Below are 13,287 nucleotides of genomic sequence, written 5' to 3' on the forward strand. Positions count from 1 at the left end.
ACCTAGAGTGGTTGGCGGCGGTATGGGTCTTTGTCGGGGGAGACGGATCCCCTGGCCTCAGGGTCAATCGAGACGGAGTCTCCCCTAGATGTCGGGTGAGGCGGAGCCCACCCTCAGAGGTCGAGCGAGGCGGAGCCCACAGCCTCGGTGTCGGACGAGGCGGAGCCCGCCCTTGGAGGGTGGGCAAAGGGGAGCCAGCCATTAGAGGTCAGGCGAGGCGGAGCCCATGGCCTTGGTGTTAGGTGAGACAGAGCCCGCCCTTAGAGGGTAGGCGATGCGGAGCCAGCCATCAGAGGTTGGGCGAGGTGGAGCCCATGGCCTTGGTCGCGGGCATGGCGAAGCCCGCCCTTATAGGTCGGGCAAGATAGAGCCAGCCCTGAGAGGTCGAGCGAGGCGAAGCCCATGGCCTTGGTGTCGGGCACGGTGGAGCTTGTGGCCTCAGTGTCAGGCGAGGTGGAGCCCGCCCTTAGAGGTCGAGCGAGGTGGAGCCCGCCCTTAGAGGTCAGGCGAGTCAGAGCATAAACCCAAGGGTCGGGCGAGGCAGAGCCCACCTCTAGAGGCTGAGCGAGGCAGGCCAGCCCTCAGAAGTTGGGTAAGGTGGAGCCCACGTCCTTGGTGTCGGGCGAGGCAGAGCCTGCCCTTAGAGGTTGAGCGAGGTGGAGCCTTAGGCCTCGGTGTTAGGTGAGGTGGAGCCCACCCTTAGAGGTTGGGAGAGTCAAAGCACAAACCCAACGGTCGGGCAAGGCGGAGCCTGCCCCCAGACGCCGAGCGAGGCAGAGCCAGCCCTCAGAGGTCGAGCAAGGCAGAGCCCGTGACCTTAGTGTCAGGTGAGGTAGAGCCTGCCCTCAGAGGCCAGGCGAGGCAGAGCCCACGGCCTTGGTGTCCGGTGAGGTGGAGCCTACCCCCTGAGACCAGGCGAGGTGGAGCTTTGCGCATCTGGGGGTCGATTGGAGCTGTAGTCATGCTCTTAACTGCTCGGATGCATCAATGTTGATGGTAATTAGCTCCTCCTCTTCGAATACCCTAGTATTGGTCCCCGACGGTAGCCCCCGAGCCTACAGAAGAGTAGTATACTCCTTCGGAGGCTTTTTTGAACGGGAGGACTCTAAAGGCCTCGGCATTCTTTTGTTGCCCACAGCGTGACTTGGGGTGGTGACTCCCTTTCCTCAAGCCCCCTTCCATAGCAGGGGCCTAGTCAAGGATCGATTCATCTTTGCAATTGTCTTCCCTCAAGCGTTTTTTGATAAAAATGGAGGGGCCAAGCCATGCCATGATTTTCCTTTAAGGACGAATTATGGCACTCGGTGAGCTATTAATGGGCTAGTCTGAGTGGGGCCCCAGCATCCCGTTAGTGGGGATCCTGCTTGGGTTAGCTTGGTGATTGACCCCAGATTCTCAGCGGTGAATCCATATAGTTCTCGGCTCCATTCGATCGGTCTCGAGGGCTAACTACCTTTCTTCAAAAAAATCATGGATCATAACCGGCCAAGACTCAAACATGGGTTGGGATGCCCGCGGTGCTTGTGCGCCTGGGTACTGGCCACTAGTGGGCACATCCCTTTCGACCTCTCACCCTAAAGGCGTCTGGAGGGGTTGTCAAACCCATCGATGGGCCGACCTACGAACTCCTGGGCCTAGTCGGGCCGTAGAGGAGCTTTTAGATCCGTATTCCTCTTACTCTTGACGAGTCATGGCCCATCTGGAGAGGCGAAACATTTGGCGAGTTTTCCAAGGGAATGGACAGAGATTACGTGTGCACATCCCATGGCGATATGTTGTGGCAGATCATGGTAGGCGTAGAGATCTAGGTGGGTGGTTGGTTTCCTCGCATCCATTGCCCCTATAAAACCAAAGGGTTCACCCCCGAATTCCATACCTTGCATCCTTGCCTCCGCATCCATGATCGTCGCCACCAATTGCTCAGGTTTCCTGTCTCCGCATCCCCGCCACCGTCAAGCTCGCATCCATCCACCCCCATCTCTAATGGATCCATGGTGCCACTCTGACATCACCTTCCAACGCATGGAGGGCCTCGTCCATTGTGGTCTTCTCCACACGCATACCGTGACCGAGGAGTGGCTGCTGCCCGATGGCTACGTGGTGTCGTTCGCCCACTTCCATGAGCGTGGGTTTGCGACCCCTGCGCATAGATTTCTTCGGGGGCTACTGCACTACTACAAGATCGAAGTGCAACATCTCAATCCCAATGGGATCTAGCACATGGCAGTGTTCATCGCCCTATACGAGGGGTTCCTGGGGATCAACCCCCACTTCAATTTGTGGAGGTACTTCTTCACCATCACCCTCTAGAAGAAGAGGGAGAAGAGCGGTAGGTAGGAGCTACACATGCTGATGGGGTGTGCCAGCATCTAGCTCCCGAACAATCAGGTTGGTGAGTACCCATCGATGCGGCTATCAACGTCCAACAAGGGGTGGCACTCGTAGTGGTTCTACCTCAAGGACGCTGCCTCCGCCCCTCTACCGGAGTTCACCGGATGCCTGATCAAAGAGGCATCGGAGTCATGGAGGAAGTGGGGCATCCCAGAGAAGGACAAGAAGATCTAGGACCACATCACCGCCATCCACATCCTCAAGGAGAATGGCTTGAAGGGGTCGGGTGTCATCGATGGAACGGTGCTCATCGAGGGGGCGCTCCCCAACTCTGAGATCGCGCAACGCATCAAGGAGGCAATGGAGCTCTCGTGGGATGACATGGGTGCAGATGAGGACATCACTTCTTCAGAGGTACCCGCTGATCCTCCAATCGTCATGCAAGGTCCAATGACCCGGGCTCGAAAGCAACAACTCAATTTAGAGGTGAGCTCATTCTTAAGCGATACTTTTCATACTTTTGAGAATATACTACTACCTAATGATGTTATCTTGCTTAGGAACATTGGAGAGGGTCATGAAGGACTTAGAGGAAGTGGTGGAGGTGATGATGACCAGCAAGGACATCCAACACAAGCCGAAGGCCCAGTCCAATAAGAATTCGAGTCTACCTCAGCCTCCAGGACCAGTCTGCCTTAAACTGGTCACCCAAGATGCATCCGGACTCTGTTTTCAATGATCCATATATGGATGGAAAGCTAATTTGATAAGGAAGCCAATCCAAGTGGTTTCACATCAAAATCTATTCGGAATCAACAAGAATCGTCGAAATAAGTCAGCATCTAGAATCTACCAGGGTGCTGCGACACCTTCTTTTGGTCCGCTGGACCGTGTATCATGTTTGGGCCCATTAGGGGGCATGTCCAGGGGTCTTGCATGACCCTAGAGTCTTCATAAACAGCCGCTGCCCCTCCATTAGGGTTCGGGTTTTGCTTAGATTAATCTATCAAGAACAGTTTCACCGTTCATCGGTTTGTGAGACCCCAACTCATGAGATTAATCATTCATCTGCAATTTGGTTGCGTTCTTTCTTGTTCTTGCTTATGTTCTTCGTTGCGCAGGCACGGATTAGCCTTCTTGGTGAGGTCAACCTGGTCCAAGACTCGGTTGATAACCAGAGGAGCTGTGGTGCTAAGATTGCAGGGTTCGATCTTTCGATCTGAAGCCGGATCGGTGTGTCATTCTCCGCCACAACGATAGTTACCATCACCTGACGGAAGAGCGGGATCCCCGTCTCCATTAAGTGGTAATCAGAGCTAAGGTATACCATCAGGTTCACTTTTATTCCCTAGTTTTGAGTGTTTCGCATTCGTCCCATAGTCCAGTGCCATACTCATTTTTCCTGTCCTAGAACCTTCCGCGCCATAGCCTTTGCATATTTCAGTTTCAGAATCCGTCGTGTTGAGTTTGTGTCCTGGTCGAGGTCTTGTTGCTGGTTAGGTCATGTTAGAGTCCAGTTCGTATGTTTTTCCCCATCATTTCCATCAAATCTTGGCTGTTGTGACTAATTTTGCATACATTGTTCCCGTTTTATCCTCTAATTCGGAGCCAATTCTTAAAATAGGTCTAGTTTTCGCATATGAACTCCGTTTTCGACGTTCCATATATGCAAATTGATCAGAAAAAAATTTTGGATCCATCCATCCCCAACTTGTTGGGGTTGGAGATTTTTAGATTGGTCAAAAAGTGGTCACAAGATCCTCGTTTCGTGGTCATAAGGTTTTTATCGATTTTGATCTAGTTTTCTAAAAATTCAACAGGCCACGTCTTTCACTTGTTTGAGCTCATATTTTCTGTGGTTACTTTTTTTGTGCTCCTAAGTAAAGAAAAAATCTCAAAAAAATAAAATAAAAAAGTCGAAATTTTCCAAAAAAACAACGACAACCCAAAAAATAGAAAAAAAGAGAGGGGCAAAAGAGGAATAATATTTAGAGGAGCACATATAGAAGACCAAAGTGAGCTGTGTTAGTGTGTGCTGTCTATTTCCTTATTTGTGTTGCTGTGTCCATCCACCATACTTGTTTTCCATACAGACCTTGCTATCCACCATACTTTTATCACACACCTGGTACTTGCAACATTTTAGACCAGTAATGAGAACAAGTACTTTGGACTATAATTCAGCATTACTTTCTGTTACTAACTTATGTGCTAGATATACATATTACTCTTTGTGTGCCTTCCAAGCTCCACAAACTCTTTAGATCAGTACAGACAAAGGGCCTTGCAATCTCGGTACCACTGCCTCACAGGTATTACGAACTAGCCGCTGGTTGTACCGTCCACTGTTTGTGTTGGTAAGAACTTTGTAAGAGCTTGGTAAGACGCTTCCACTTGCTATGAAAAGTGACACCACTGCAACCACGTAGTCATTTGGTAGGGATAACTTTCACCTGTTTGTTCCTGTTTTTGTGTTTTCAATGGCAGGAGGTGAACAGACTGGAGATAATAATCCTAAGGGTTTCAACGAGTGTGTCAGTCAAGAGCAACTACAAGCTGTTGTAGAGGATGCCCAAAAAAGGATGAATGAGGCTGTCAGGAAGGCCGTCACTGACGTACTCATTGAACTCAACATTGGCAATAGCATGGAGAGATTGGACAAGCGAATTTCCACGCTAACCGACAAGGTTACTGAGTTGGAAACCTTTGTGGCGGGCAACAACGACGTCTCTGACAGCAACACCGATGGTCAAGACATGGTGTATGATGCCAATGGGAACATAGGTCGAATAACTTTCCGACAAGAGAGATTATGACAACGTCTTCGCCGCAACACGACAGGTATGGGTGGTGTCCACCACCACCGTCAAGGTAATAATCACAGTGTGCCCAATGATCCTTATGCTAAAGTTAAGTTCACAATACCATCTTTTTTGGGTCATTATGATGCTGAGGGATATCTTGATTGGGAGATGACGGTAGAACAAAAGTTTAGTGCCCACCTTGTACCTGAGCAGCATAGAGTTAGACAAGCTACTAGTGAGTTTAAGGATTTTGCCATTATTTGGTGGAATGGGCTAGCTGCACAGGATGCTTTACCTGGTATGTGGGAAGAACTTAAGGTAGCTATGCGTGATCGTTTTGTTCCTCCTTCTTATCATAGAGACTTGCGTAAGAAATTGATGCGCTTAGAACAAGGAGATAAATCTGTACAGGATTACTATGGTGAGCTCCAAAAGGGATTGATGCGCTGTAGTGTTGTGGAGGGAAATGAAGATGCCATTTGTCGTTTTTATTCAGGTTTGAGGCGTGAGATTCAGGACATTGTTGATTATAAAGAATTTAACACTGTCAACCAGTTGTTTTAGTTTGCTATGCTTGCAGAAAAAGAATTGCAGGGGCGTGAACAGTAGGGCAAGAGCAAGGTCAGCACCAGCACATACACGCCATGCTTGGCACCATCTTCGGGGTTGACCAAGCCAACCACTTTTTGGACGCCTCCACCAGCGAGCAAGCAACCAACAGCCTCTGGAGTTTCCGCTACACCTAAGGCACCTCCCGCACGACCTTCAGATTTAGGAAAAAATTCTTTGCAGGTGCCTACCAAGAGTTCCTCATCCGTTGCATCGATGAGATGTACTTCGGATATTCAGTGCCACTGCTGCCATGGCATTGGCCATGTGCAGAAGGACTGCCCGAGTCAGTGGGCATATATTGCTACAGAAGATGGTTACATCAGTATCTCTGACATTGAGGATGAAGAAGACCAAGATGCAGATGAGGAGGATGGCGAAGTCCTTAGTGATGAGGCCACGGCGTCCTATAGGAGCATCATTGTACAGCGGGTGCTCAGCTCACAAGTCTAGCAACCTGAGAAGCTACAATGCCATAACTTGTTCCAGATTTTCTTCGTCATCAGCAACCGTCGAGCACATGTCATTATTGATGGAGGTAGCTGCAACAATTTGGTGAGTTCTGATTTGGTCAAGAAGCTTGGCTTAACCACATGCCCACACCCACATCCATACCATATTCAGTGGCTAAATGATTCTGGTAAAGCAAAGGTAACACAAACTTGTAGAGTTTCATTTTCCATTGGTTCTTATGCTAATTCTATTGATTATGATGTGGTACCTATGCAAGCTTGTTCACTCTTATTGGGTCATCCTTGGGAACATGATAATGATGCTACACACCATGGTAGAAGTAATAAATACACTTTTGTGCATAAAGAAAAGAAAATTACTTTGGTACCTTTGACCCCTGCTCAAATTGTACAAGCTGATAGAGAACGCGCTGCTAGTTTCAATGATGTTCAATCTAAAAATCAGCAAGTTGCTAATTCGATTTTCTCACCTAAAAAGGATAAGTCTACATATATTTCTAAGGCTGAGGGGATTAAATTGAAGGGTGGTGTTATGCTTGCAACAAAATGTGACTTTGCTAAAATTTCTGATGATGATATTTGCTATGCTTTGGTATGCAAACGAGCTATGTTTTCGCTTGATGATATTGTTAGCTCGGTACCTCCTGCTATCACTATCCTTTTGTAGGAGTATGAGGATATTTTTCCAGCTGAGATACCCCCAAGACTGCCACCTATGAGAGGGATAGAGCATCAAATCAATTTGATTTCGGGAGCAACCTTGCCCAACCGAGCTGCCTATCGAACTAATCCTGAGGAGATTAAGGAAATTCAGCGGCAAGTTCAAGATCTTTTGGACTACAGGTATGTACATGAAAGCCTTAGTCCTTGTGCTGTTCCTGTACTTTTGGTTCCTAAGAAAGATGGAACTTGGCGTATGTGTGTTGATTGTAGAGCCATCAATAATATTACCATGTGGTATCGTCATCCTATTCCTAGGCTAGATGCCATGTTAGATGAGTTGTGTAGTTCTATAATTTTCACTAAGATTGACTTGCGAAGTGGCTACCACCAAATTAGAATGAAACTTGGAGATGAATGGAAAACTGCGTTTAAAACCAAATTCGGGTTGTATGAGTGGTTAGTAATGCCTTTTGGTTTGACAAATGCACCTAGCACTTTCATGCGCTTAATGAATGAGGTTTTAAGAGCTTTTATTGGACATTTTGTGGTAGTTTACTTTGATGATATGTTGATTTACAGCAAGTCTTTTGATGAACATATGGATCACTTACGTGCTATTTTTAATGCTTTACGTGATGCATGTTTATTTGGTAACCTTGAGAAGTGCATCTTTTGCACGGATCGAGTTTCTTTTCTTGGCTATGTTGTAACTCCACAGGGAATTGAGGTGGACGAGATGAAAATTGAAGCCATAAAGAACTGGCCGGTTCCCCAAACCGTCACACAGGTGAGGAGTTTTCTTGGTCTTGCAGGATTCTACCGCCGCTTCGTCAAAGATTTCAGCACCATTGTTGCCCCATTGCATGAGTTGACGAAGAAAGGAGTGGTCTTTCATTGGGGAGAGGCACAAGAGGATTCCTTTGACACTTTGAAGGACAAGCTTACACACGCATCATTGCTACAACTTCCAAATTTTGGTAAGACTTTTAAGCTAGAATGTGATGCTAGTGGAGTTGGCATTGGTGGTATTTTGAAGCAAGATGGTAAACCAGTTGCTTACTTTAGCGAAAAATTGCATGGTCCTGTTCTTAATTATTCCACATATGATAAAGAATTATATGCACTTGTTCATTCTTTAGAGACGTGGCGTCATTATTTGTGGCCTAAAGAATTTATTATTCATTCTGATCATGAATCGCTTAAGTATCTTCGCTCTCAAAATAATCTAAATCGTAGGCATGCTAAATGGGTTGAATTTATTGAATCTTTTCCTTATATTATCAAACACAAGAAAGGGAAGGATAATGTGATTGCTGATGCTTTGTCTAGAAGATATACATTGCTGTCCCAACTTGATTGCTGGATTTTTGGTCTTCAATCCATTAAAGAACAATATGCGCTTGATCCTGATTTTTAGGATGTGTTGCTTAATTGTAGAGAGGGACGCACATGGAATAAGTTTATGATCAGCAATGGGTTTTTGTTTAGAGCTAACCGCCTATGCATTCCAGTTGGTTCTGTTCATCTTTTGTTGTTGCAGGAGGCACATGGAGGCGGATTGATGGGATATTTTGGTGCCAAGAAGACGGAGGAGGTGCTGTCCACACACTTCTTTTGGCCAAGGATGAGGCAAGATGTAGAGCGGTATGTGGCTTGGTGTGCCACATGTCAAAAAGCTAAGTTGCGGTTGAACCCACATGGTTTGTATATGCCTCTTCATGTTCCTTCTACTCCTTGGGTAGATATATCTATGGATTTTGTGTTGGGATTGCTAAGGACTAAGAGGGGGAGGGATAGTATTTTTGTGGTGGTTGATCGTTTTTCTAAGATGACACATTTTATTCCTTGTCATAAGAGCGACGATGCTATTCATATTGCTGACCTTTTCTTTCAAGAAATCATTCGCTTGCATGGTATGCCTTCTACTATTGTGTTCAGATCGCGATGCAAAATTCTTGAGTCATTTTTAGCGCACGTTGTGGAATAAATTGGGGACCAAGCTGCTGTTTTCTATAACATGTCATCCCCAAACTGATGGACAAACTGAGGTTGTGAATCAAACATTGTCCACCATGTTGAGAGCTATTTTGAAGGGCAATTTGAAGATGTGGGAAGAGTGTTTGCCGCATATGGAGTTTGCATATAACAGGGCAGAACATTCCACCACCAAGGTAAGTCATTTTCAGGTAGTGTATGGTTTTAACCCCCGTGCTCCTATTGATCTTTTGCCTTTACCTACCACTAAGAGAATACATAGTGATGCTAGAGAGCGTGCTGATTTTATTCGTAAGTTGCATGAAACAACTAAAGCAAATATTGAAAGCATGAATGAAAAGTATAGAATTGTTGGTAGTAAAGGTAGAAAAGAGATTAAACTTGAGCCGGGTGATTTGGTTTGGTTACATTTAAGAAAAGATAGATTTCCTAAGCTACGTAAGTCTAAATTAATGCCAAGAGCAGCTGGTCCTTATAAGATCATTGAGAAAATAAATGATAATGCCTACAAACTTGAATTGCCACCCGACTTCGGGGTTAGTCCCACCTTTAACATTGCAGATTTGAAACCTTATTTGGGAGAAGAAGATGAGCTTGAGTCGAGGATGACTCCAATTCAAGAGGGGGAGGATGATGAGGACATCACTTCTTCAGAGGTACCCGCTGATCCTCCAACCGTCATGCAAGGTCTAATGACCCGGGCTCGAAAGCGACAACTCAATTTAGAGGTGAGCTCGTTCTTAAGCGATACTTTTCATACTTTTGAGAATAGACTACTACCTAATGATGTTATCTTGCTTGGGAACATTGGAGAGGGTCATGAAGGACTTAGAGGAAGTGGTGGAGGTGATGATGACCAGCAAGGACGTCCAACATAAGCCGAAGGCCCAGTCCAACAAGAATTCGAGTCTGCCTCGGCCTCTAGGACCAGTTTGCCTTAAATTGGTCACCCAGGATGCATTTGGACTCCGTTTTGATGATCCACATATGGATGGAAAGCTAATTTGATAAGGAAACGAATCTAAGTGGTTTCACATCAAAAGATGTTCGGAATCAACGGGAATCGTCGAAACAAGTCTGCGTCCAGAATCTACTAGGGTGCTACGACACCGTCTTTTGGTCCGTTGGACCATGTATCGAGTTTGGGCCCATTAGGGGCGCGTCCAGGGGTCTTGCATGACCCTAGAGTCTTCATAAACAGCCACCGCCCCTCCATTAGGGTTCGGGTTTTGCTTAGATTAATCTGTCAAGAACAGTTTCGCCGTTCATCGGTTTGTGAGACCCTAACTCGTGAGATTAATTATTCATCTGCAATTTGGTTGCGTTCTTTATTGTTCTTACTTGTATTCTTCATTGCATAGGCATGGATTAGCCTTCTTGGCGAGGTCAACCTGGTCCAAGACTCAGTTGATAACCAAAGGAGCTATGGTGCCAAGATTGCAAGGTTCGATCTTTCGATCTGAAGCCAGATCGGTGTGTCATTCTCTGCCACAACGATAGTTACCATCACCTAACGGAAGAGCGGGATCCCCATCTCCATTAGGTGCCCCCCTTGATTTTGTCTACCCGGTGCCGGGATATCCTCCGATGCGGCTGAAACTAGGCCACGTCGTCTTTGTAAGTTTACCTTTCTCATGCCTTCTCTTCAATAGATTTCCTGACCTCTTGATACTAACTTTGAGAGGGGTGGGATTAGTCGAGGGACCTCATCTTCATGGATCACCTGGCATCATTGCCGAGGGATTCGTCCTTGAGGGCGGCGAATCACACTGAGGGCAAGCGGCTGAGGAAGGCGAAGGAGGACAAGAAGAGGAAGGGGCAGCGGAAGCTATAGGCATGGGAACAGGGGGAGGACACCGACAGTGATGATGATGATGACGACGGTGATGAAGATGAGGTAGCCGACGATGTCGAGTGGGACATCTTAGAGAACAAGGATGCGCTGACACGTATTGGTTTAGCCTTGCAAGAGTCAGGACCCTTCTCGTTCCACGGAGGGGAGGGTACATCCAGGGAGCCAGCGGAGGTGGGACATACTATCAGCCTCCCTTAGGAGTCAACAGGGATGGGTGGCTCTACTGCCACACCTAAGATGTTGATGAAGGTGGGCGGCTCCGCCGTCGTGCCCCAAGAGTCAAGGGGAGCGAGTCCCTCTGCCTAGGAGCAGGGGGCGGGCACAAAATGGCCTTGCCCTGATGAGGCAAAGCAGAGTTCGGGGGTTCGCCCCCAAATGTATCTGTCACCCGATGGCACGGAGGTGAGTTATCAGCTCCTCTATTTTCCTGTTTTGGGTGGATTTCATTATGACTTATGTTTTTGGTCCCTTCCAGCGTTGGTAGGCAACAGAATCCTTTGGCGCTGGCGCCAAAGAAAAACATCACTCTTCAGGCGAGGTAGTAGCCATCGGCTGGCGATGCGGCCATTTCAGGCAGGAGCGATGGCAATGCGACTGCATCTCTGGCCGAACAGGTGCTGCCCACAGTGGCGCCCCATGCCCTCGGTAGGACGAGCGGACATTGGGGCTCAAGGGGCACCTTTGGAGGTCGTAGAGAAGCCAACGATGGTGGCAATACCCCTGCCGATGATGGGGTGGATGGGGCTGTTGACCACGCTCATGGCACCGACTATGGCAGGCATGACATAGCCGGTCAGGGCCCCACTGACATAGGTGGAGGTGGCGGCAGCTATGATAGGCGGGCACAGCCGGACGCAACTATGGCGGTGCCTGAGGCACTGGCACGACCCGTGCCATCGACGATGTCGATGAAATGTCGACGAAATATGGTCGGCAGTCCACCGAGGGGGGTGCCCGTGGTGGTAGATTGTCAGTATACGGTGCGTGTAATCAGGAACCAGATGGTTACAGAGGCACAAGACACAAGGTTTATACAGGTTCGGCCACCGTGTTGGCGTAATACCTACGTCCTGTGTCTCATTATTCTGTATTGATTGAGATGATCCATTGTAGATGTCCCCTGAGGGGGACCCCTGCCTCTCCTTATATAGTCTGGAGGAGGAGGGTTATAAGTAAAGTATCCTATTTGGTACTATTACAATATCTAGTACAACTTGTAATCTTGTCGTGCACGCCTTGATCTTCTAGGCCGGGCCACCTCTGATGGTGCGGCCCATGTCTTGTCTTGAGGATACCGGGGGCCATACCCCCACAGCTAGTCCCCGAGCGCCTTGTATCCTTCGAGTAGCGTCGTCTTGAGCTTGCCAGAAGGATGTAAGGGGCTCAAGATAAAATTTGAAAAATATTTCCCTTGAAGTGTGCCCACTTTGACTCTGAGTCAAAAAGAGACACCATCGTCCTTGTAGAATCGGAGGTGTTTGAACCATCAGAGCGAGCACATTCACCGCAAGGTGAAGTGTGCCCACTTAGTCCCCGAGCCTGGTAGTAGGTGATGTAGGCATGTGGTGCCAGGGTCTAAAAAGAATTCCCAGTTAGGTTGAGAATTCAATCGTCGTACAGGCGATACAAGATGCACTGGCAGGTGCATCGTACCGATATAGTCCCCGAGCTTGCTGGAAGGCAAGGTATGAGCCTTGTAGCAGGGTCTAAACAAAAAAGAATATCCCAACTGTATGCGAGTCGCTAGTCGCATGTAGTTGAGACGCAAACTCCCCGAGCTGTGGTCGGAGAGTGGTCGAGGCAGTCCCCGAACACAGGTCGAGGAGCGAGCAACGAAGTCCCCGAGCTATGATTGAAGAGTGATCGAGGTAGTCCCCGTGCGTAGGTCAAGAAGCGAGCGATGAAGTCCCCGAGCTGTGGTTGGAGAGTGATCGAGGCAGTCCCCGAGCACAGGTCGAGAAGCGAGCGATGAAGTCCCCGAGCTGTGGTCGGAGAGTGATCGAGGCAGTCCCCGAGCACAGGTCGAGGAGTGAGCAACAAAGTCCCCGAGCTGTGATTGGAGAGTGATCGAGGTAGTCCCTGAGCATAGGTCGAGGAGCGAGCGATGATCTCGCAGAACCGACCAATTTATAAGAATACAAGTACAATGGCAATCCGCAAGTGGTCGCACTGTCATACTTGAACCCATATAAACCCGGTAGTCCGTCGAGTACCACGATGGGTCTCGATAAACGATTTACAACAACCAAGATCATACAGGATTCAACATACATGCCACATATTACATAAAGTTCACAGATACTTTTCATCATCAGAGTACGAATAAAAGTTATTACAAACCTAGTTTGATAAATAAAGCGGAAGCAAATAAGTTCGAAGATAAGGTTTCCAACATAGTTTGATACAGTGCCAAGCCAGATCACGGTCCACAAAAGCAAAGATAGGAATTACTAAAGAAGCCTGCCCAAGGCTTACTCCTCATCCACAGCGGGATAGAAGCAACTCTTGCAATAACCATGATACACAGTGCCGTCTGCAACAATGGGAAAATAAACCC

This window comes from Miscanthus floridulus, chromosome 17 (genome assembly GCF_019320115.1).
Source record: "Miscanthus floridulus cultivar M001 chromosome 17, ASM1932011v1, whole genome shotgun sequence".
Lineage (NCBI taxonomy): Eukaryota > Viridiplantae > Streptophyta > Magnoliopsida > Poales > Poaceae > Miscanthus > Miscanthus floridulus.